The sequence below is a fragment of the Syngnathus typhle genome, linkage group LG7 (assembly GCF_033458585.1).
Source record: "Syngnathus typhle isolate RoL2023-S1 ecotype Sweden linkage group LG7, RoL_Styp_1.0, whole genome shotgun sequence".
NCBI lineage: Eukaryota > Metazoa > Chordata > Actinopteri > Syngnathiformes > Syngnathidae > Syngnathus > Syngnathus typhle.
The window spans coordinates 13873547-13895619 of NC_083744.1; the positions used below are offsets into that span (position 1 = coordinate 13873547).

Consider the following 22073-nt stretch of genomic DNA (forward strand, 5'->3'; position numbering starts at 1 on the left):
AAATCTGTGCTATTTGCATCCCTAGGCATAAGTCGCATATATATTTATATCTTTTTTTTTTAGCACAGTGTTTTGTGGTTTGATCAGATTGCATATTTAATCGAAACAAACCCCAAAACCAAAGTGTACTTTACTATTAGCAGAAATGCTGTATGGCTTTTTTTTTTTTTTTTTTTAACAATATTTTATTCATTGTTAAACAGACACAGAACAGAGAACATACATGACAGCGGAGGCAAATACAAACATCACATAAACTAAATAACACAGAGAGAGGCAAAAAAGGATCAAAGAAATAGTATATAATAATAATAATAATAATATAATAATGATGATCCTTGGAGTTTTTTTTTTTTTCTACGGATGGCATGCTCATCGTTGCCCAGGGAACATTCCACATGACATAAGACATCCTGCTCCGGGTGCACCGAGCCCGATCTTGACATTTGAGCTTTCTTATCCATCTTATCTAAGGAAGAGCCTCTGTCAGATGGCATTGAGACTGGACAGCCGTCTCCACAGGCACGCCGGACTCGTCTTTCCTCGCGTCTCGCTTCACTTTTGAACCCACTCACATTTTTACTATTCAACTGTGTGACAATGATTGAATTGAAATGGAACATGAAGGCTGATTCTTGCAACCATTGCACGGATTTCTGAAGGTTTTAAAATGAGCACAAAGAGAAAAGATATCTTAAATAAAAATGTAAAATGTAACAAATTCCAAACATCAAGGTATCAGATGAAAAGAATCGTTCCTATTTACTTTCGCCGAAATGCTTGTAGAAGATAAACAAAATACTTATTTCACAGGTTGCATGCGCGACACATTAGCATTAACATCTAGCTTGATAGCGCAAGCGATTACCGCTAAGAATTGTGTGCCGTATATTTTCATTGTTGTTTATTTTTTTTACCGTATTTATTTTTAGAGGGGTAAGAGTGTAGACCAAATCTCAAGAGTTTGGATTCTGAAGTGTGGTCCCGTTCTTATCTCGTATATGTTCCACTGCAATGACAGTGAAATGAATGGCAGTGAGAAACAAAGCAGTAAACTACTGAGCATAATTCAATATTGTATTATAAATATTTAAACAGAGTTATTCTGTCAGCGTTTAAATAGTGGATGGAGCTTTATTATGGCATCAGTGATTCATGTGTAGTATTGACTAGATGGGAATGCTGTGATGAAAATTCATGTTCAATAGGGAAAATGCACTTTGCAAAGCCATTTTGGAGGAAATTTGCCACGTGCAAATATTGCCCGGCAGTTGAATTAGGAGTGACATCTGGGTGATCGCTGATTTGTTTTATTGCCTCAAAATGAAGCTGCGATACGCTTTTATTCACATTCCAGAAGCTATTCCTATTGAACCGCAACATTTAGAGCTCTGCTGCACTTTTCGTTGCGGGATCATGTCCATTATTTTCCTCCTATTACTTTTATTATTATTCCATAATAATAATAAATGTCCATTTGCAATTCATGAGGTTGTGCAGGATATGTATTGTTTTTATTTTGGGCTCTGCACAAGCTGACCCCGTGACCCCTATGGTAATATGTCATTTCTCTCTTAAGAGCAACAAGAAAAGTCACTGAGCATTATTTAATGTGTTCGTGAACTGTCCTGACCTGAGTCTGAGCTGCACTAAACACAGTCTGAGAAGACTGCAAGCCACAGAAATTCAACTTTAAACTGATCCTGTAATATAGCCACACTGCACTTTTTTTCCCCCTGATGTTTTGCTTTAGAAATGTTTTACATAGTACGTCTAACTACGTGGCAAACACACAGGCTATTTTCAAAATAATGGCTTACCAAATATGTTAGTATGGTTTTATTTTGAAGTAGGCTCTCATAGTGCACAGTAGCATGAAGGCTAGCTTAACTTACACTTTCGAGATTTCAGCTCACAGTTTTTATCATCACGGAGTGTCCACGAACATCAACACAACACTGTCCCGTAATCATATTCACTCGGTAATTCAGGAGACTAAGAAGCCGCTCATTAATTTGGCCGTTATTGTATGATATGGCACAAGTCACTGGCGTTAGCGGCTAGCTGTTAGCTAACTGCTAGCGGCAGCTAGTGCCCGCCTGGCAAGTTCAAGTAGGCCAAATTTCCCCCGATTTCCCTGTAATAAATGGCGACAAAGTTGTCACCGCAAGTGGTCCATGAAACCCAGACAAACATCTTTTTGATTTGATTTGACGACGACGACTTTTTTTTACTTCTTTCCTTTCCTCCGTTAGCGAGTTGAAGCAAATTGAATCGGGCCTCTTTGTAAGTCTTCATATGAGGAATCAATTTTTTCCACAGCCCGAGATGCAATGAATAATAAATCGACAGAAAAGTTTTCTGTCCGCGAGGATGAGCGCCGAGCGTGAATCTCTTTTGGGAAATCTTGACGACCACGAGTGGATTTGTGTAAATTATACATTTTAGAATATTAAGCGGTAGCTCTGCGGTGTACAACGTGGTACTTTTGATTAGAGCAAAACTCCTCCACCCGGAGTGGGGATTCGTGACTTACACCACGGCGGAAGTTAATTTTGAAGAGCAACTTTTTTCTGCGACTCCCTTTTTTGTTCCATTTAATCAGGTGTATGCAAATGATGGTGTGAATCATTTGAGCTGTAAATGGAGGCTGGATTATGGCAGCCCTGGTAGGCTTGTTAAGAAGATCCGCTGCTCAAAATGGATTTCACATTTTAATGGGCTTATAAAACCACAAGGCACTTTGTTTTCCCCCAGTAACGGCCGTCGCTGTTGTATACGCGTGCTGTGATGCCGCAGAAGGCTGCGCTTGTCAAGCGTAATTACTGTTAATTTTAGGGAAGAGAAAGTGATCCAGTGGCGCTGTTCCGATGCTGGCCAACTGTTGAGCAATGAAAATAACTCACCGCGAGAATTGTTGACTTTCATTTTACGTGCATGCTTTTTCCATTTGGTGTTCAAACTTTACAATGTTGACCATTTTGCATTGTTTGCATAGTCGTTGCGCACCTCGGCGAGCGGCCTGACTCATCTTTGATGCTCGTGTAACTATTTTTATTTTTTGCACATACTCTCAGATTATTTTTGGACAACGACACGGCCTCTATTTCTGAAATGATGAAAGTTGTTTGCTTTGGTGACTGCTGTCCTGGCTTGATACTCTTGAGAGAACAGATATGAAAGTCAAGCCTTTTTTATTTATTTATTTTTTATTGTTTTTTTTAGTTATTTATAAATATATAAAAAAAAACCAATTCATTTAAAAAAAAAAAAAAACTCAATACCATAGGACAAAAATGTCCCAATCGTTGCTGGGTGTTCATTGGCTTTTTTCCAAATTTATTGTAATGGCTCCTCATAATAATGAAGCCCGGCCCCACGAGAGCAAACGATAAGGATTACAGTCAGGAGGCCAAAAGCAATTTATCCGCTTGCGTCACATGACCACTAACGGCGACTTAATTGCCGGCGAAAACGACCCGGGCAGGCGCCGGCAGATTGTTTATTGAGAAACTAATCTGTCCGCCTCTGCGCCTCGGGCTGCTGGCCCGCAAATACAGTCGGACCCTAACCTGGCACAACAGGCGGCGACGAGGGTCGTCATTAATCAGGCCGGCTAACACGGAGCTCGCCGACGCCATGACATTGAAGCGAGAGCCTCGCGTATACGCGCCGCTCTCGCCGGGTGAGGTATTTAAAGCCATTCCCCGTTGTCGCTCCGCTAGCGCGGAAGCGTTGTATCTGCGGATGAAATATTAACCCGCGGACCGTCGCCTAAGTGTTTCATAAATATTGCATAGTGTGGAAGCAGTAATTGGTTAGCCCATCTACAATGGCTGTCACCTCAGCCCGCAGGAAGAAAAAAAAAAAGGAACAAAGGGAAAAGGCAGCGCAGAGGACACAATGTAGCGGATGCGGCTCTTAATAGAACGCCGCATATCTCTCCTGTATTGTGCATTATGGCCACAAGGAAAGCACTTAGCGGCCGTGATGGTTTGCAATGCGCCGGCTTTATTACAAAAGCACATCGTATCCATTTCCAGGCGCCTCTTTTTTGTGAGGAGAGTGCCGGCGCTGGCATTGAATTATGTGGCACTTTGTTTTGGGGAAACAAAATCAATCAATATTTATACAGGATACCATTGGCTGGAGATTAAAAGGCACATTGAATTTGTAAAGGTGCTCCAAATTTTGAAAGTGGAAGCTTAAAGGCCCGGTGAGGTTTCAAGAAATGTCTTGAAAATTGGACTCCCTGCCGGGGATTGTGTTTCCTGGAAAAGTTGAATAGATCAGTGTAGAAAATGAAGCTAGATTGTTCATAAAAAAATATAAAACTAATTCACGGAATGCATTTGCGCGTACTTGCAAAAGTCAAATTTTGTTTCACTTCATTTTGGCAACTCCTCTTCCGAATGAATTAACTAGCACTTTGAATTTTTTATTTTTTTTCAAACTTATTTATTTATTTAAAAGAGAAATCCGCCGGCTTTGAAACTGCATAAAAACTGGCAACTTTGGACATGCGGAATAAACAAAACGTTCAGTTTGTGTTCCTGCTTTGGTTTCGCCGCTTATCAGGACAGCGTTGCGTTATCAGTCCCGCCACAACATGCGTGCGTTGCGCAAGTCTGCAAAACGGAATTGATTTATTTATTTGCAAGCAGTGGGGGGGGAATTACACAACCCGGCTCAAATTTTGGTGGGCAGAACAGCTCAACGGTGTCGAGGGCCGTCGTTTTGGAGCTCATCCTTCAGCGGAGAATTTTTCTTTTTATCTTCCCGCTCGCAGGACGCATGTGCCTATCTGACCTACTTCTCCCGCAAGTTGTCCTCTTTCTTACTTTTGTGCGTTTCCTCGTCGGCGAATTGAAGCAGCGGGCGGACGACTCCGTTTTTATCGATACATTTGTTAGATCATCAGAACATCCCAACCCAGTTTACAATAATGGGATCGTTTAGTCACTGCCACTGGCGCAGCTAGGTTTTTTTCTCGGGGGGGCCAAGGGGCCTGCAAAGAAAAAAAAAAAATCTTCAGAAAAGACCGATACACATTCATTATATGTTCTCAACAGGGCATGGGGAAAATGTTGGGAAAGAAAATCCTGTAAATATCTGAAAATGCTGAAAAGTCAATGATCAGGCCTGGTTCAAGCAAATATCAAAATCTATACGGCAAATGAATACGCCAATCAAATCTGGTCATTAAGCATTCCACTTCCACCAATCTTGATAGCGGACTTTGAGTTCTTGCGTTTGAGCCGCGCAAAAGGTTTCTTAGTCCGACTTGAGTGCCAGCGTATGAGAACAAGGCGCTTCCCACCGGCTGTTGCAAAGAGCCCCGGGGCCAAAGGCTTTCTCTTTCTCCTTCTCGGCGTGACAGAAAACGTCTTCTTGACAGATGTTTATCATTTAAGTCCGAGCGCTCTGCTCCGCTTGGCCTTCATATCTCGGCCGCTTTTCCCCCAAGCTCAGCAGAGGATCGGGATCCTTCCAGATATCAGCCGGAAGCGAGCTTTCTCAGACAAGATTTTAAAAAATACATTTCAAAATGCAACAGTGTTTTTTTCTTTCTTTTTTTGATGGTTTAGCCATGACCTAAAAATAGTGTTTTAATAATAACGGCATTTCTGGCTGTCCAAAACTTATCCTTATCGTTATAATTGTTTTATTCCATTTGAATGTCTTGGTGTGATGAGGAACGTATTCTTAATCATCACACTCATTAATTCATTTTTTTTTTGCCTAATATTTCCTTTTGAAAAGAAAGTTCTATTTTGGGCCTTTAATGAATGAATGCAAGATGAGAAGATTTATATCTATATTAGCCTCTATGTCTAGGATATGGAAAACTTTGCTATTATCGTTGGATTTAAAAAGTCTACACACCCGTTTCATTGCCAGGTGTTAAAACTTTAAACCTTAAAAATAACTCAATTGGGGTTAAAAAGGCATTTTAGAGAAGGGGAGTTGCACAAGTGTGCACCCCCTCCCTAACTCGGCTATGTTCAGAATGAACCACTCACATTCAAACATGGGACTAAGTCAATCAAACTTCCTCTGATGACACCCGAAAATAAAGTTCAGCAGTTCAAGTCAGCTTTTTCTTTTTTTTTGTTTTCTTTCTAGCTGAGGCTTTTTTGCTTACACTGACTGCTACTCAAAATTATTTTAATTCCCTCTCCACCTTGACTGATGATTCAATTCCATTTGAAAATCTTTCATCTTTTCATCTTTTGAGGATGGCCAAAGCTGCCTTTGGTGACAAATATACTGTTTTAGAACTGCGGCCAAAAATCTCAACCCTGGTTTCATTTGAGCGTATTTCAAGTGCTGCTTGTAAAATCAAGAATATTTCTGCACTAAAGGTGATTTTCCCCAACCATGTTGAGTGCACACAAGTGTAACAAATTGGCAGAATATTAAGAGCTATTTTTAAAAGAACGCCATTGTCACCTCAGGGGGGTGGGGGGGGGGGGGGGTGTGACAGCTGCTGCTCTATGCAGTTGACACCACCTGACAGTCGAGCAAACAATTTGGCTCGTGGAGAAGAGTTCAAAGTAAAGTCGTTTTCCCTACTTCTTCAAGATTTTTTCCAACCTCGACATTTTGAGGTTGTGCGTCATTTGGGTATCACAGCCTGTCCCTAATAATGTGACCTCACAAGCAATATTGAGCAACTCAACTTTGTGAGGATGTGACTCACAACCTTGTTGCAATCAGCTTTTTGTTGTGCGCTGCGTGGCCGCCATTTTTCCAAAACACTTTCAATCAAATTCTCTCAAATTGTCGAGATGCCGATTTCATAGATTTTGTTCACTTGAATACATAGCTTTTTTTTTTGTGTGTGTGTTTTTTTTTTAGTTATTCCAAGCAGGTTATGAGTTCATTGAAGCGGCAGCAGTGCACTCAACAGTAAACGCTCCGTTTTTTTGTCGCCTGGCTGGCCGGCCGGCTGGCTGGCTGCCGGGCAGAGCCGTAATGCGACGTGTTTGCAAATTCTAACTTGTTAATATTACGGGCCATACTCCAAATGAAAATGACAGACAAATTAATTTTTGGGTTTATAGCAAGACAAAGAACAATTAGGCATGATGATGCGCTTCATGAGTGCAGTAATTCGTTTGGAAATGTCAAAACGCTGTCGCTCAATAATGCTTCCGTACCTTTTTTTCCATTTGGACTGTGCACATAAACCGACATTTTTTTTTTTATGAAATAAACAAGCGGGCCGGGCCCACCGGAGTTGGCGGAGATTATGTTGAAGCAATACAACGCCTCCCCCTCTATTATAATCTTTCCCGCGGTGTCGGAAGTCCAACTGTGTTTGATTTTCACTGATGAGCGTTTAGGGGGGGTGAACTATTTATTTATTTTTCTCCAGTTCAGCCTGAGAAAATGTCACGTGAATTTAAAAAGATGAAAATAACAGACATTTAGTTTACTTGCAAGCAGTTAAAAAATGACTAAATTTTTTTTTCTCAAATAGGCGTGCTTGTTTTTTTGCATTCTCCGTTCAAAAATGACTGAACATTTTTTATTTTTTTTATTTATTTTTTAAGAAATGGCCGTGCTTATTTTTTGCATTCTCCCCGACTTTGAGTTTGCGCTCAAGTATGAAGAAATCTTTTCCAATTGAGTGCGAGTCCCTGCAATTTGCCCGCCGGCGTATTCTGGCGGACATGAACTCTCCATCCCGAGAGCTCTTCCTTGGGGAGAGGCAACGCGTGTTGCATGTGCTGAGGCTTAACAGCAGGTTTATACCAAGGTTAGCGTCACTCCTCAGGCCCGCCTAACTCCTCGGCGGAAGCGATTGACGTGGCCATAAGCCGATCTGGCTATCCGGGGAGCTGACGAATGCATCTTTGATCACTCACTCGTGCCCATGTTGGAATCCACTTTGTACATACATGCATTTACAGCACATTTGGACGAGAGCCTTGAGTGCCTCTTGGAAAGTTGACCTTTTACTTCAACATGGATATGAGCAGGAAAGTGCTGTTTTTTTCAGGGGAGTGGGGGGGTAATATACCGGTGCATGACATGGAATGGCTTTTAATCCATAAATACGGGTTTGAAAATGTGTTTTTATAATGCTCTTATGTTTTGGTCATCAGTCCTCACATCAACAGTTTGTAAGGGCACAGTTTTTAATATTATAAATTATAATTATTGTATTAAAATAACAATTCTATATGATGTTAAAAACAAAAGCAAAACTAAAAAAGATCTTAATGCGTTAACTCTTTTAGCCACCTGGGGGCAGTATAAAACAGATATGTGGAAGGCTATAGTTAGAAATAACCTACGTAAGCTGCGGTTGATGTTTCCAAAAGGACAAAAAAAACCATCCCAGAGTATTATTATCTTGTCCGTCTAAATGTGCTGCACCACCGTTTGTGTCGCTGTTGTTTTTTAGCTCATCTTTGGCAATGTGCGTTCTTTGTTAGCATTAAGCTAATCAGACTTTCCTAAGACAAACTACCTACAGTGCCTTGTGTTTTTTTTCCCAAATGTTAACAAAGATTCTCTATCCGCACAATTCTGTTCTCAATGGCGCCTCATCATTCTCAATGTCACGTCCAACTGCCCGCATTTGCGAGCACTCCAGCGCCAGGCACCTTTCGAGCGCACCACAAGCCGCTTTAATTAGGCGCTCACATATTCATTCATCACTCTCATTACCGAAGCCAAAGATGACTTGAGTACGGATTTAACAAAGTCGTGTGCCTGCTGCTTGAAGATAGCTTCTGCACTTGTCCCCAAGTCCAATCAGAGGATGTGACTCACAACCTTGTTGCAATCAGCTTTTTGTTGTGCGCTGTGTGGCCGCCATTTTTCCAAAACACTTTCAATCAAATTCTCTCAAATTGTCAAGATGCAGATTTCCTAGATGAACCGCGCCCGGCCGGGGTAACTTGAGTACATCCTGCACTTTGCACCCTGAAAAAAGTTCTCCGTGATTTCCCACTTTGTTGCAGTCATTAAAAGGACAGAAACACACGGCGGAAAATGTGTGTTAATTACGCCTGCGCTGCCAACACGGAGATTAGCGTGTTCTCGTTATCCGCCGCCGTTTGTGTGCGCTAATTCTCTGAGATGCTGAGACCTTTTCTGGGGCTGTTAGCATTCAGAAGAAAGTCTCTATTATGGGATGTGTTTACGCTCAGGGGGGCTCCTCGCCGGATCCTTCCACCAGCTCGCAGGCAGTCACGAGCAGCCTCGTTCTAAGCTCGCTGGGCTGTCAAAGGCCGCGAGGATGCTCCTCCAGAAGCCAAGACAGCTTTTTTTTACGATGTATTATTTAGTAGTGACACCAAGTGGTTCAAATGACGATGCGGCTGACCTTTTTGCTTTATCCAGAGACTTTATGAATCTATCTGGGTTAGTTTTGGAACTGGGACAGAAAAAAAAAAAAAAAGTTTGCATGCAAAATGTAAAAGCTTAGAAATGCATGATTTAATTCTCCTAAGCACTGCCAGGAAAGTGTCAGACCTCGATGTTTCTGCTGCGTTTTATAGTGGAATATTGCATCAACCATGATATAAGATTGTCTCGTCATTTCACTCAAGGCTTCTCCCCCAAAAATAAATTTTGACAAACTAACGTCGTCTAGTATGAAGCTGCTTAAAGATATTTGCAGTACGCTTATGAATGGTGTGTGTAGGTGGCCGTGACTAAACGTGCAACTCAATAAATAAATGAAATATATAATGTGAATAAATGCAATATGTTTAAATGAATAACCAAATAAATAAAGAGTTAATTGCATAAATATAAATAAGTATTATAAATAAATGAATAAATAGATTAAAATTAGGCCATGTTTGCCTTCCCTGAGTCTTTGCAGCCTACGACACTGAATGGCATTTCTTCTTCTTATTTATTTATTTATTTATTTATTTTCCAAAAGAAGGTAGCCACAGTTTCTGGGTAAGCCACTATCAATTGATGTTTGCTTTTGCTTTCATGTACACTGAGCCGCGCAAGTAGACAGCAGACAGGTTTATCGGTATAATTAAAAAGCAGGTCGATGAACTGACCCGCCCGAGCTTCGTTTGAAGGAGCAGCAAATGTCGCTCACTTGATATTCTCCATGTGCAATAGACAAAAAAAAATAATTCAATTGCAATTTTGTTCCATAATGAGACTTAATCTAAATCGCTGTTTTTGCCTTCATCATCCCGATTTCTGGAGAGCGCTCCACATCGTCGAAATTTTCAAACACCCTTAATTGGCCCTTTATCGACTTTTTTAGGAGTCGCTATTTTGTCTAATTGCCTGCGTGCACACGTTGCTCATGTTTTTCTATAATTTCATTCAACTCACAACATCTGCTTCTTCTTCTTCACACACAGTTAGAAAAAAAAAAAACATTTGGCTAAATGTCAACCAGTTCCGGGTAGAGGAAAGCAGCCCCAGATTATATCCGATTACCCGATATGATCAATCCCTTTCAAATACATCTTGTAAGACAGTCCAGACCAATTTCATAATTTTCTTGTTTTCTTGTGCCATTTAGTGCATCATATCCCCCGTTTGGCTGTTTGCTGGTGTTACGTCAGCATTAGCAGTTGAGCCGTGGATTTGGTTACAGAAACGGGAATATGAAATCTCATCGAGCACGTTGAGCTGTGTGAGCCTTCTATTGCAGCTGAATTGTAAAACCTCGTCACTTTTTTTTTTTTTGGTAACTCTCCACAAGAGGATTTGATTGTAATTCAACACTGCGGATCCTTGTCTCCTGGGTTGCGATGTGTCGACGTGTGCTAATACATGTAAAGCCTGAATTCCCATTTCCATATATATACTGTACGTATGCTGATGCGCGGCAGGCGAAATATGTCACTAAAGCTGCCGCGTGGCAAATCTGCCAGAGCTCCGTTACCTGCTGCATCAAAATGTTATGTTGCATCAGTGAAGCTGGGCCAATCAGTTTGGAAAGGTGACCATTTTTTTTTGTTCATCTGATGTTTAAGTGCATGTTTAATTTGCTCAGTTGACTCGGTTGTTAAAACTGTAAAAATTATAGTTTGATAACAGAATAAAAAATCATGTTAAATGTGATCAGTGGGCCAAAGCACTACTTTTATTTTAAGTGGAAATTTGGCTGCATTCTCCGACCTCTTAAGGCATTTGAGAAACGCAGTATAGGCACGGATTCCGAGGATAGGTAACAGCCCAAAATGTGAACGGGTCAGTTTGCGAGTAGCGAATCGCGGCCAGGCGAGGGAACATCGCAGTGTCGCAAAAAAAAAAACGTAGACTGAAAGTGACCTGCTTCTCAAGTCCGTTGGGTGTGTAACACATTGGAAATCTCAGCACATCAGTCATGAGGACAGGAGTAGCACTCGCCAACGTAGCGCAATTAGCGAGACTTTTTTTTTTTTCTTTGTCCTTGTGACATCCTTTCACACCGCCAGCTAACTTTCCCGCAGTTCAAAGGTCAGCTCTGTAAAAATGTGTGTGATCCCCTGGGGGAGGGGTGGGGAGGTTTTCAGGAAATGTCCCACGCTCACCTTGCGAATGTGTGTAAGAATTCCCGAAGAGACGCAATCCGCCGACGTCCTCAAATGGTGTTCCGCACCGGCGCCGTCTTTGTTCCCATTTTTATTTCATCTATTTTATTTTTGCTCGGCGCTCCTTCCCCGATAAAAAGCGCTTTGTAAACGTTGTTTGGCGCTAGATGAAAACTTATGTCTCGCTCCCTTGTCACATTGCGTACAAACATTTCAGCACTGCAAACAAATATGAAAACATTTGATTTCTTTTTACAACGCTAAAAATAGAAAATGGTTACACTTACTTACTTCTCTGGTTCTTCTATATCAAACAAATTTGTTTTAGGTTCATTTACCTGACATGTTTCGGCGGAATCATCTGATGAAGGCGGAAGATTCCACCGAAACATGTCAGGTAAATGAACCTAAAACAAATTTGTTTGATATAGAAGAACCAGAGAAGTAATTGAAAAAGAAAAAAACAAGATGAACCTAGTACAACGGTTACACTTACTCCTTGTTAAATGCTCATTAATCGAACAGATTTATTAAGGCCAACGTTGCAATTCCGTATTTGAACTCATTGCAACTTTCCGGACTTTCTATTGATTTAGTCCTCGAGTATTGCGCAAGGTGACTGTTAAAAATGGCTTATTAAAAAAATCAAAAGTGACAAACATTGCTTACCATAATGTATTTTGATCTGTGGATTATTCCCCTCAATTCTAAAATTGCAGAACAGTTCAACCCCCCCCCCCCCCCCCCCTGTAATGAGGCCACAAAATAAAAAAAATAATGAAAAATGAATGGGGAAGAAAAATGGCGGCGCATTTGATTTTTCCATGAAAAGATTCTAAAACACACGCCGGTAATCATTTTTCACCGTTTATTAAACAGCAACAACTACTTAAAGGTGATGAATGTGCCTATGCACGTGCATGCGACACAATCACACTTGTCTGAGCTTCCATTAAGGCGCTCGGATGATTACGGATGAGAGTGTGGAGTGCTTGTGACAGGCGTGCGCATGAACCGACCGACACGTGGCACTGTCAGCTCCTCCCGCGTGCGTGCGCATGCGTAAACAGCGAGGAAATCTCACGGATTATCTTTGTGATCAAATCCATATTGTTGCCAATTCTTCTTCTTCTGGAGGCCAAAATTTGCCAAAGATATTTTAGGTCTCACAATACCAGTTACAACACCAGTTACAAATACGCCAAAAATATCTTACGTATCACTATACCAGTTACAATCCCTCAGGGAAAGTTAAATTTAGCCTCGGCTTTGCACACAATTTGTGATGCGCAACATTTACATTGAACTATTTTTACATTTTTGTCCGCAGCGGGATGTGAACTGTGAACGTCCAAAAAAAAAAGACTTCAAAGATGTTACAGATGAGCCGCCACATGCAACACTGCACAAAGAAGACAGAAGGAAAACATTCCCCCTGTGGCTGCACCGACTGGGATGTTTACGTTGAAAAAAAATTTCCCCTCTCCTTTCCCCCGCATGAGGTACAAAGTAGACTTTTATTTGTCTTGCGTGTATCTCTTTCCTTGCAATCGTATTGAGGCCTCCGTCAACAACAGCGAGAAACGTGCTAGCACGTAATTGTGCATTCTGCTAGGTCACTTTCACACTGAGCGTCTACGTACTGAGTAAACATTGTGAATTATGAGGCTGTTCGACGTCGAAAATACATTGAGGGAATGGTCCGTTTGAATGTCATACTGCGAACAAAATGGCTTTTTTCACATCATGGTGTGGATGGTCACCTTTCCAATAAGAACATGTAATGCAAGCTCCAGAAAAGCGTTAGCGGCAGAAAAGATCACATGACACCATGTCTGACTTTCTGTGTGATAATTGGATGGTAATTGGGTTTTGTTTGTGTTACTCGTTCTGAATTAAAACGCCTCTGCCTGACATATTTGTTGACGCTCGCTCGTATTGAGGGGTTTCGTGTTGCCCGTCCTGTCCGACATCTTACGATCAATATTTCATGTCAAGTCGACCAAACAGGTTGCTTACAGAAGTTCTTTGTTTGATATCATTCCTGCACTGTGACGCCTCACAGGTTTTCTTCCCTGTAAATTTGGGCTACCCGTCAGTGGTTAGCACTAAGCTAACTGCTAAATACTGTGGGTTTTGAAAAAGTTGGCTTCATGAAGATGTATGTACATATTTCCAGAAATAATTTTTCAAATTAAAGTCTGAATGATCATCAGATTCGGACAAAGGCAAAAATGAGAAGCCCATCAAACCTCCACACATTAGCTGTGACACACTAATAGCATATTAGCCCCTTTCGCTAGTTAGCAGAATGCGTGAGCTGCGAACTGTGTAGCTTCACTGTTTGTGGACCAATTTGCCTTTACCTAGTCAAAACTCTGATTAAATAAACAATCAAGTTGTAATTCATTCTTGCTTGTTTTTAACAGGTGCTTTTAGAATGCTTGCGATTATCTTCCGCCAGTTAAAATGGTACAAATGTGCCGCTTCTACTTCATCCACACCGCTGTGAAGTGATTTCACAGTTCTGATTAACTTTCCTCTCCATTAGTCTTCTATCAATGTGTGCACAAATTCATATTAAACACGCGATAGTAGCCGCTCATCTAGCATATTGTTGAGAAAAAAAAAACAGATTCATTGTCAACATGTGAAGATTAATGGCTCCTGCTGACTAGGCTTTAATCACGCTCCAAAGTCCGGAAAGAGCGGCTAACGGTTCCGACAAAAGAAATATATTGCACTTAAGTGCGTAAGCGTAAGGCCTACAAATTCTTCATTATAATGAATCACTTTCCCCTCAGCAGCCGAAAGACGAGCGACGGCTGTTCCGCAATTAAAGATGGAGGCCCCGCTAAGTAATTTACTCTTTGCTGCCGGATGGTCGGCGTGGGTCCTTCACTAAATGCTGACTGGACATTATATTTTAACACGCCCTCGCTTCAGAGCCTCTTTGGAAACATAAACTCTGTCTTTTTTTTTTTTTAATATCTAAATGTTTTATTTGAGTTGAGTCGTAGGCACGTCCCTTGTTTAAAACCGATTCAAAATCCCTTTGCAGTACATAACACATATTTTACATTATTGTTATGTGATTTTATTTCCCATATTTTTCACTTTTCTATACATATAAGAACAAAATACAGTGATGGTTTAGTTTTAGCCTGTTAATTAAATTAAAGGTGAAGAAGGTCAGTGGCCCTTGCCTTTGCATTTTTCTTTATGCGACCCTCGGGAGACAAAAGTTTGCACACCTTTAATTCATTGGAGGTTTCAAAACATTTCTTCATCGTGCACGGCGAAATAAATGTGCGTCACGCTCAGGACGTCGTCGGGCCGGTTAGCTGATTAAAAGCGAGCGATGCTAATTTTGTCGGCGGCGCGCAGGGAGACTAGCAGTTTAAGATTCATGAGGTTGCATAATTGGGAGCTGATTAAAACAGTTTGGGGATTTTTCAGAAAAGAGATCAACAAGACGCTTCGTTCTGGCTCATAAACGGACTCATGAAGCCAATCAGCGGCACTTTTAGTCCACCGAGGAATATCACGTGGTCGGGTTGCTGCACTCGCTACCCCTGTTAAAATAGCTTCATTGCCTCGTTTAGAGGAAGACATTCGTCCTGTTCGACTATTTATCAATAAGAGAACTTTATTATTAGTAGGCCACCTATGTAGATGCGGTAAATCTCGTTCAGCATGCGTACAACACACAGCGACGGCTCTGAACTGATTCATACGTTAGTCCCGTTTGCGGTTTATTTTTTGGGACATATTTTTCCTGTCAACGTGCCGTTTTATTGCCATAGATTGTCTTTGGACGTGCGAGCGAGCCTGCAGGCACACACCGGGAGTGTCACGGAGCACATTTTCACGGGTGAAAATATGACGAGCGACGCGCGGCAGCTGTTCTTTGAAATGACATGGCCTCCTGCGGCCGCCACGCCTTGTGACACGCCGTTGTTTGGTTCTCGAGAAATAGAGCGAGGCAAAGCGTTGCAAACGTGCCAGTTTAACGCCCTTGAAGGACACGTACACACACATACACACACTTGCATTTGTATTGATAAAACATTAGGACATTTCTGGCATCTCTTTGCGATTTTGTTTCATCACAGCAGTTTAGAATCTTGTGTATTCCTTTCAAAGCTTTATCTTAGTGACGTGATCTCAATCAACCAATATCTTCACCCTCAGCTTCTAAGACGGCAACAGTTCTGGCCTGCTGCCTCCATATTATTGGGGGTGAATAAGAAACAGTAGGTGGAAGTTGGAAAACGATATATTTCAAGGAAATGGGAAGCTTCCAATTAAATGCACAACCGGGTCCACCACCGTGCAGTCGGAAATGTTGTCGTGTTGTGCGGCGCGGCGCCTTCCCATGCAGACCCTCGCAGGATTTCAGGCTGTGGCTAATGAGGCTTAGCGCTTATGTGGGCCAACTCAGACTGGGGCTCCACCGTGGAAAAAAATGCTCACACATGATTAGTGTGGAAATCAAAGCCCGCCCTGAACACAACCTGCTACCTCGTTCGGTGTGTTTACAGCCGAGTGTTTGTTCTCATTCCGGTCGCTAACTCAAATGATGTTGCCGGGTGCACAAAATTCACATATTCAAATATTTTTAGGACAATACATTGCTCTCTGCCGTCATGACGTCACCATGATCCGACTTGAGTAATTACAAATCAATCCCGGTCCGGAATGTGACAATGTGTGACGACCGCCCACCGCGTCGACCGCGAATCCCGAGTCAAAGGCCTCGGATCGATCATCAACGTTGCAGTCTCGACGTGTCCTTCGGCCGTGTGTCCTCTGAGGAGCCCGGCGAGACGAAACGGGGGGGCCTTTAAAGAATCAGCCGCGTTTGATGATGACTTGCCATTAGCTGCTCAGTATGCAAGCTGACCAGCTCATGTCGTTTCCTTTCGGCGAGTCATTAGTCACACATTTATTTTGAACTGCTGTCAATTCTCTCTCGGTATGAGCTGACTTCTTTTGACCGCAGTCATTTCGACTTAGTCGGTCTCTTTATTGCCATTTAAACCAAAACAAGGCATTAGCTTTAAGTGCCATTAGGACTCAAGGCTAGAAAACCTGTCGCAGCTTGATTTTCGTCCCTGGGTAAGTCTATTTTAGCGTGTTTGCGGATTTGGGAGACCACGTTGGGCAAGACCCCGGGTTACCTGAAAAATTGGTGGCTAAAAGTAGGCTCGACTTTAGAGGAAACAAGTCAGCTGTGTTCACGCCCACTACGGCGCAACACACACAACTTCTCATTACATCTGTCAATCTTTTCTTTGGTCTTCCTTTCGATTTCTTGCCTGGCTGCTCCATCTGGATGATGATCATCACCATCTCCGTCCATCAGTCTGTATGTCCATCCATCCATCCATCCATCCATCCATCCATCCATCCATCCATCCATCCATCCATCCATCCATCCATCCATCCATCCATCCATCCATCCATCCATCCATCCATCCATCCATCCATCCATCCATCCATCCATCCATCCCGACCCGACCCAACCCAACCTCCACATCTTCATCTTCATTTCTGCTGACTCAGCACTGCTTCCCATTATTTGTGTTTCCATTTTTCTGAAAGAATGATATAAAATATTCCTCAACTCCCCACGCACATATTAGCAGAATGTCTTGCTCAACATGGATGCCTCTTTGATTCAATTTATTGGCTTGGCTGTCATCGTAACAAGAAAAACAGATTGAAGCTTGTGGCTGTTCGGAAAAAAGGTCGTTTGTTAGTTGGCAGCTGGAAAACAGAATCAAACAACCGTGTCCTGCTGCCATTGCTGTCAAGTTTTTTATTTATTTTTTGTGCTGACTTTTTAAAAGTCAAGTGCACCAACGCTAATGTTTTTGTCACACGGGTTCAGGCTGCTTTCAAGAAAAAATATTTTGTCCTTTGCGATGTGCCAAGTAGTGCTCCGCTTTTTGCGCGGACCGTACTGAACTGGTGTTGTCAGCTCTGCATTGATGTTCTCCTTTAAGACACTTGTGCAGTGTTGAGACTTCCAACTGTGACTTTGCTGAAAGAGCGATAACTTTATTTGCCCAGTATGTCCTTTTTCTTGTTTTGCGAGCGTGTTTGCTTTTCCATATTTGCGACAAGGAAGCTGAGGCAGCATGGCGGAAAAAAAAAGACGTTTCACTTAAAACGATTGCGTCGTCTCAACCCTGAGCCGTCAAGATGAATAGAATGTTGCATGTGTGCTATTGTACGAGAGTCTTGATCATTTTACCTCAGAAAGTTTCATTTTTATTCTATTCATTTATTTTTTACCTCAGCAAACAACTTGATCATTTTACCTCAATAGTTTTCGTTTTTATTTGATTTATTTAGTTTTTACCTCAAAAAACAACTTGATCATTTTACCTCAATATTTTGTATTTTATTTATTTTTTTACCTCACAAAACAACTCGATCATTTTACCTCACTATTTTTTCATTTTATTTTTTTATCTCAAAAAACAATCTCCATTCAATTTCCAAATACATGAGAAGGAAAAGTTACCAGCGTGAAAACTCTCCACTGCACCAAATCAGGCGTCAATACTACGCTGGAGGTTGTGTGTGCAGGTAATGATGCCTTCTGGATGTTCTCCGACCCCCCCTCGCAAATCCCCCAACCAAGCATTAGTCTGACCCGGCTCCATTCTTCCACGCCTCTGGTTTCCCCTCTAGTCAGAGAAATGAAAGCCCAGAGAACCCGAGAAGGGACTCGCTCCAATTACGAAGCAGCCTGCAGGTAATAAACAGTCAACTTGAGATGTCAGTTCTCCTCGCCTCTGAATTTACAAGACGCAAAAGTCAATTTTGCTTTATTAATACAAAGTCATCTGGCCTTATTTCTGAAGGGTTATGTAAATTCACAATAATTGGTTTAGATGACAAGGCTTATTTCTATTCTTGACAGCCAAAAAGATGGTTAACACAAACTAGTGAAGCGTCTTCCAATGAAACAAACATCCTTGGCCAACCGCATAGTGCGACAAACGCCTTAAATGGATCTGAAAAGTGTAAGAAGTCACACACCTTCTGCTTCTCTCCTGCTAATGCAGCCTGTGAGTTTCTCCCTGAAAGCAAAAAAAGAACTTGAGCTTGCTGTGCAGGCTGCAGTCGATTGAGCCCAACCACTTCATAGTAGCTGAGTTGTGATTCGGAAGACTCGGCTAGTCAACAATGGCAAATGTGATCAATAAGCTGCGCTCCTCCCGCTGTGTAATCAACCTGACATTGCAGGTGGGAACTCTCTCCGCCGGCGGAACCCCGCAGCGACAGCAAACCGACCCATTCGGGAACTTGAGTCTCTCTCGTTGAATTTGGTTTCACGCAGTCCGCAGCGGGAAGCCGTCCGGCGCTCTCCGCCATGCTCCTAATAAACAACCATTTGGAGGTTGGCAGTTTCACTCCTGCCGTCCGGGATGTTCCCAAATTCTGCTTCATGGGGTTTGATAGCGGGACAATTGACTTGGTAACTCGTTTCCATTAAGGCCAAATCAAGCGTCCGCCGATATCCAGAGATGACCTGGCATCGCCCCGGAGCTATTTACTTTTGATATTGGATAAATTGTTACACTTGATGATTACGCACGAGGGCTTCGTGGCCTTTGGGAATTGCGGGAAAACGTTGGGCTTTTCCACGTCCGCGATTAAATTCCGTGGCGTTACGTCATTAATAGTAAGTTCAAAATAACCAAAGAGATTCTGCTACTAAGCTAACGATCTGCCATTTGGTTTATTTATTTATTTATTTATATTTATATTTTTATTGTAAGAAACGTTATCTACTTGACCGGGATGATATGAATAATTGAAATTACAGTTGCTTTCTTTGTTTTCTAATTTTCCAGATTTATTTATTTATTGTTATTATCATAAAAAAGTTAGCTCCTTGACCGCGATGACATTGATTAATGAAAATGACAGTTGCTTTCTTTGTTTGCTATTATTCCAGCTTCAAGGTATCGATTGAGAACTGTGAGCGATAGCGCTATATTACGATATTGATATTTCACCGCATAATTACAAAATTCATCTATGCAGCCACGAACACACATTGAGCGAGCGTCAATTGTGTAGCAAGTCGACCGTTGCACGTGGCCCGAGGTACGGCATCGACTTGGCACCACTTTATTTATTTTTTTTAGTCCCGCCGTGTCAGACAACGTCTCATTTACCGATTGTAACATCGCATTTTCTTGATTTCTTTGCCCGTCCAAAAGGTCCCGGCTGATTGATTGATTGCCGAAGCACGCTCCGTAGCTTGCGTGGCGACGACTTCTCGTCATTGACGTGTCCTCTGATGAGTAAATAGAGGAAGTCAAACCCCCTGCCGGTCCTGTTGGGACCGCTCGCCGGGTCCGCTGACAGATTGCGGCCTTAAAAACATTTCCCGGAGTTAGCATTGAAGTTAGCTTCTTGGCTGTTCCCGAAATGTTGCTCCCATTACACACGTACTTTAACTTGATGCTGGGCTAACTAATGGCACTTGATGATGGAGTTAGCTCGTGATAACCGTTTATTACGGGCACTATACGTTTGACGCCAAACCATTAGTGTCCACCCTGTCATTGAACCTTCAAATGACATTTTAATGGTTGGGGGAAAAAAACATGTTGGGGAAAAAACAAAGTAAACAATTTTGAAGAGTGAAATGATGTTTTGCAAATTACGACAATTAACGCTGTTTAACACCATGACCGCTTTTTTTTCCCGTTCTCAGTTCTCACCTTATCATATCCGTAACCGCATATCTTTGACCTAATGCTTAGTTTTTTTGTTGCATTATCGGAAGCTGACGTGAACACAGAGTGAAGCAACACATGTAGACAGGGAATATAATATCATATATTATAACATAAAATATAATAAATAAATGTAATATAATAGTCAGACATATATTCTTAATCCTCTGCAAAGAACAAATATTTTTACCCGTCATCTCAGTGTAGAATGCATCCACTAGAAGAAGGAGCACAATCCATTGAAGTGAAGCGAAAATTTGAGTTGTGAGCACCTTCACTAAAATAATCAGTTGTATCTCAAGTATCACACCTGTATATTATAAAACAGAAGCTGGCAAGTTTTTTTTTTTACAAGCCGTACATTCGGTCCAAGCTCGGGGGAGCTCTTCCCGGCCGTATTAAATTATTAAGATCTTTTTGTCTCAGCGGGCCAGCAAAGTAAGTGTTGCAGCTCCGCCTGAGATAAATCTCGGCGGCTCTCGAACCAGTGGTCCAGCTTTTTGGTGCTAATGCGAAGGACTAGCGCGGGCAAAATAAAGGGCGACTCTTTCCTGGTTATTATCTTTCTCTCCTGCTGGTTGGGAAGCGTTTTTATTGAGGTGCACGCTGGTCTGGCAGCGCCAGATTATCCATTAAATATTGAGAAAACACTAAATGAGATGAATTACTGATGGCGATTTGTTTAAACCTGATTTCCTATCACCATGGAAATGGTTTCTTCACAGACTTGTCCCCAAATATTCAACATAAAATGTCAGTCAAGTGGCTTTGTGTTCTTGTCACTTTCCACCAGTCTCATCCAAATCTTAAGGGATTGATTTTAATTTGAAGGCATAAAATATGGAGAGGTTTGAGACAGGTTTTGAAAATTAGCTGTCTTGCTAAATCTCTTCACCTGTACATATTGATTCATGACCGGAAACTTCAAGCCACTGTAAAGTGACAAAAAAAAAAACATCTTTTAGATTTGAATGATTTAAAAAAAAAAATCACAAGTGAAGTTCATTTTACAAAAAATGAAACCGGTAAGTGGCGGTTATAAAGCCTGTTTTGTCAATGAAGAGCGTAAAGGGTATACGTTTTCAAATTTAGGGAATAAAAGTGAAAATTCATCCAAAAATATAGTCTCGCGTCAGTAGAGTTGCGACCAACGATTATTTGAATGACAAATTAATTTTTCAATTATTTTGTTGATTAATCGGATTCAAAAACAATTTCATCAACATTTATTTATTTTCGACACTAAAAATTATGATTCAATTACTATTTTGGTCCGTAACATGTAAGCAAAAATGTTTTTCCCAAATATTTGATTTTAATTCTGCATTCCCAGTGGCCCAAGTTGTTTCGATGATTACCTTCTGCTCAAAATTCCAGTAGAGACATAACATTTCCTCTCATCAAGACCTTTTTGTCAGCCTCGTCCAAAGAGGCTTCGACTGTATCGGCTCTGCCAAGCGACGACCACCTGGCTCGGCGCGGCGCTCCCGCCGCACCAAAGCGGGCTGCGCTGATGCCAAACAGTCGCTGGAATCTCCTCCGCCCGTCCAATATGGGCATGGCGGCTTGGAGATCCTTCTCCCTGCCTTCCCTAAGCAGCTTTCCCGTTCATCTGTCATGCTGTATCCAAACTCAACCCGCCGTGGGAATGCCGGGCGGGCCAAGATGCGGCGGCGGCGGCTAATGACGGCCTTAAATATGGAATTTTCCCTCCGTCGGTTTTTGAAGCACTCACGGCTCGCTAGCAAGGTGTTCCTGCGAGACAAAGACAAACGTTATCGCCCGTGCA

At 41.9% G+C, this 22073-nt stretch overlaps 1 protein-coding gene across 7 annotated transcripts in view; it reads left to right on the forward strand.

Moving 5' to 3' along the window:
• Positions 1-22073, forward strand: part of lingo1a (leucine rich repeat and Ig domain containing 1a) — a 174731-nt gene that overhangs the window by 85843 nt on the left and 66815 nt on the right. For 5 of the 7 annotated variants that reach the window (XM_061284260.1, XM_061284259.1, XM_061284258.1 and 2 more), the window contains one exon: positions 12847-13018. The exons of the other annotated variants lie outside the window; for them this stretch is intronic. The gene's annotated coding sequence lies outside the window, so the exon portion shown is untranslated. The remainder of the gene's footprint in view (positions 1-12846; positions 13019-22073) is intronic. 7 annotated transcript variants of the gene reach the window in all.